This window comes from Pinus tabuliformis, chromosome 2_2 (genome assembly GCF_031772625.1).
Source record: "Pinus tabuliformis cultivar Carrire ecotype Pingquan chromosome 2_2, CPIR1, whole genome shotgun sequence".
Taxonomy (NCBI): domain Eukaryota; kingdom Viridiplantae; phylum Streptophyta; class Pinopsida; order Pinales; family Pinaceae; genus Pinus; species Pinus tabuliformis.
Genome location: NC_142300.1, coordinates 444,539,591 through 444,542,937, shown reverse-complemented (window position 1 = coordinate 444,542,937; position 3,347 = coordinate 444,539,591).

The following is a 3,347-nucleotide window of genomic DNA, read 5'->3' as shown; positions in this document are numbered from 1 at the left end:
TAAGTTAGTTTCATTTTTTTCTCCATTTCTGTGACAACTATAGATGATTGTCCGTCTTCATAAAAACCTACAACAATAAACAATTTTTCAGATTTAAAATCATAAGGCTATGTGGCTTCATTTGATGTTTAAGACATCAAATCCTCATGTCAATATGAACTTTCACAATATTTAATGAGACTTGCAGTAAGTCTCTCCTTTTCTTCTTCCTCCTCTCCAAGGATGTTTCCTTGTTTTGGTATAATAATTTCATCCACAATTTCATTAATTGGAACTTCTTTATCATTTCCCCCACAAGGAAACTCTCCGTCATCTATGCTTGCATGATATGCACTCACAAAAATTTCATTAGTTTTAATGTCAAGAGATCCTTGGATCTCATAAATTCTTTTATCCTCAACTTCCCCAAGGATATGTCCTTGTTCTAGTTCACATAAGTGAACTTCTTGTTCCTTTGATTGCCTCTGTTTAAACTAATATCCTTTGAGTTTCTCTCTTTTCATCCAAGCATGCAACCTACTCATCAATTTTTCAATCCTTCTCCTCGTCTCCCATGCAAATAATTTCATTACATGCCACTTGACCTTCTTGTTCACATTCCATCTAGAAGGGGGAAGGGTACATAATGGAGAGGAAATACTAATCATTGATGGAGGTAGAGGAGGTAGAATACCTCAAGGTGGTGGTCGAGGTGGTAGGGGTGGAAGAGGAGGAAGAGGAAATGATGGATATTATCATGAAGAGGAGGATCCTTTTAGATTTCATATTCAAGATACTAATGCTATTGTCACTATGAAGAATATTTCTCCATAAATTCTTCCTAAACTTTATGGTATGAGAAATTAGGATCTATAAATATTTATCCTTGAGTTTGAGGTATTATGTAGATCCTATGATTATTTACTTCATACTCAAAAGTTGACGTTATTTTCAACTGTATTGAAATACAGGGCTCTCAAATGGTTCATGAGTTTAGAAACTAATTCTATAATGACATAGGATGACATGAAAAGAATATTTTTAGAAAAATATAAAGTTTATTGAATACATCGTGACTTTAGATAAGAAGTTCTTAAAATGAATAAAAAATAAGATTAAAGCCTTGAAGATTTAGTAGGGAGATTTACATATAATGTAAAAAGAGCTAAATTGCATCATATAGGATTAATGTATTGATCTTCTTAATTTAATGGGTAAAGGAAACATGTCGTAGTTATGTTTTGAAGATATTTGTGAATTTTGAAAGCATATTTCAAGAGGGAAGTTAAAATATAGTAGGAGTCCAAGAGATCCAGTTATGTCAAGAGTAAGTAAATCTGCATCAGGAATGGTAAGTCAAGCACAACTTCATAATTTACTTGATAACTTTAAAAATGACATTCTTGAAAATCTTAGTGAGCAAATTGATATGCCAAGAGTCAAAACAAACAAAACGATAAAAAAATTTATTTTATTATTTTCTTTCCTAGATGTAGGAGGAAGCATGTATTGTGAGAATGTCCTCTTGATAGTATTGAAATTTGTTTTATATGTGTAGAGACTTGTGCTACAAGGGGTTTCACTTCAATACCAGTACTAAAATCTATCTACCAAGAGGAAGTTGGGACAATTCAAATATAATAAATTTGTTATGTTGCTCCTAAAAGACCTTACTTTCCTTGTGAAATAGTTATGGAATAAGATCCTAATGCATAATTTCAATCTTTTGCAAAACCACAAAGTAATTGGAGCATTCCCTTACCATGGAAAACTTGGATGCCTCAACCTCAAAACTCATCTTGGTCACAAGGATGGCAAGGTTCTTATGGTATAAATCCCCAGTATCCTTAACCTTTTCAACAATATCCTCAATACCAACCTTCGTATTATTTTCCACCCCAACCTCCACAACTTTTCCAACCACAATTTCAACCTCAATTGACTACAAGTCAACCCCTTCCATTACCATCCACTTCATTTCCTCAAAAATCAAATCAATTACCTCCTCAACCACTTCCCAATCTAAATAATAAAGTACCTTAGCAACCCATTTATAATTTTGAAGCCCAAAAGTTTCCAAGATTACATGATACCTCCTCTAGATTTAAATGTTGTCCAACTTATATCTGATCAAGTTTTACAAAATAAAACACCTCCTGTTGTCATTCAAGAATATAAAGAGTATAAAACTCCTGAAAGGAGGAAAATATTGGACACGAAATACCCCTCAAAAGGAAGACATTCCTACACAAATAGATGACAACAAAATAAAGCCAACTCCTACAATACCTATAGTTGAGAAACCCTCTATTTACTTACAAAATCCTCCCTTTCTAGAGACTACAAGTTGAAAAAGGTGTAGAGAAGCAACTCATTTTACCTTATTCTAACATGTTATATGAGTTGAAAAATATTTGCATCAAAATTCCATTACTTCAAGCTATAAAGGAAATTCCTAAAAATAATAAAAGAGTTTTGTAATATAAACCTTGGAAGAAAAAGAAAAGAAACCCAAATAGTACAATCGTTAAGAAAAATTGGAGACATTATGATGGGAAAACAAATAATTGAAAAATATTTAGGTCCAGGTAGTCCCATTGTAAAAATTCTTATCAATGGTATTGAAATTCCAAACACTTTGATTGACTTAGGTGCAACGATAAATATCATGCCCAAGAATATTATGGATAAATTAATATTAACTAATCTTCAATATAGTCCTACTTTATTGCAATTAGGAGATAGATCTATTATTAAACCTGAGGGTATATTAGAAGATGTATTTGTATCCCTAGATTCGTGGGATTATCCTATTGATTTTATGATATTAAATTCCAAAACTAATCTAGGAGGACATCCATTGATTCTTGGTAGCCCAGGGTTATCTACAATCGATAGATTCATGAGTTGTGGGCTTGGTGATATGTTCGTTTCTGATGGCAATACCACTAAAAAATTCACATTATATCCACCAACATGAGAAATAACTAAAATGGAAAATGAAGAATGGATTGAAGAAGACAATGAAGAGTATGAATATATTCAACCAATTTTAACTATCTCACAAAATCATGAGAAATATCAATTAATGAATTTGATGAATAATCATGATATTTATTCATATTGTGAACAAAATTATTGTGTGCATATGCTAGAACAAAACTTCGAAAAAGAATCCAGTATTGAATATTTTTCATCTCAATAATCTAAAATATCATTAAACATAATGGAAAATTTTGGCAATTATGTGGTATAAATTTATGTAGGTAAAACAGTAAACACTAATAGTAACTTGGAGGAATTTCAAAAGAAACAATTAATAAAGATGGTACAAAAACATTCCTTTGTGTTTGGATAGAAATATACTA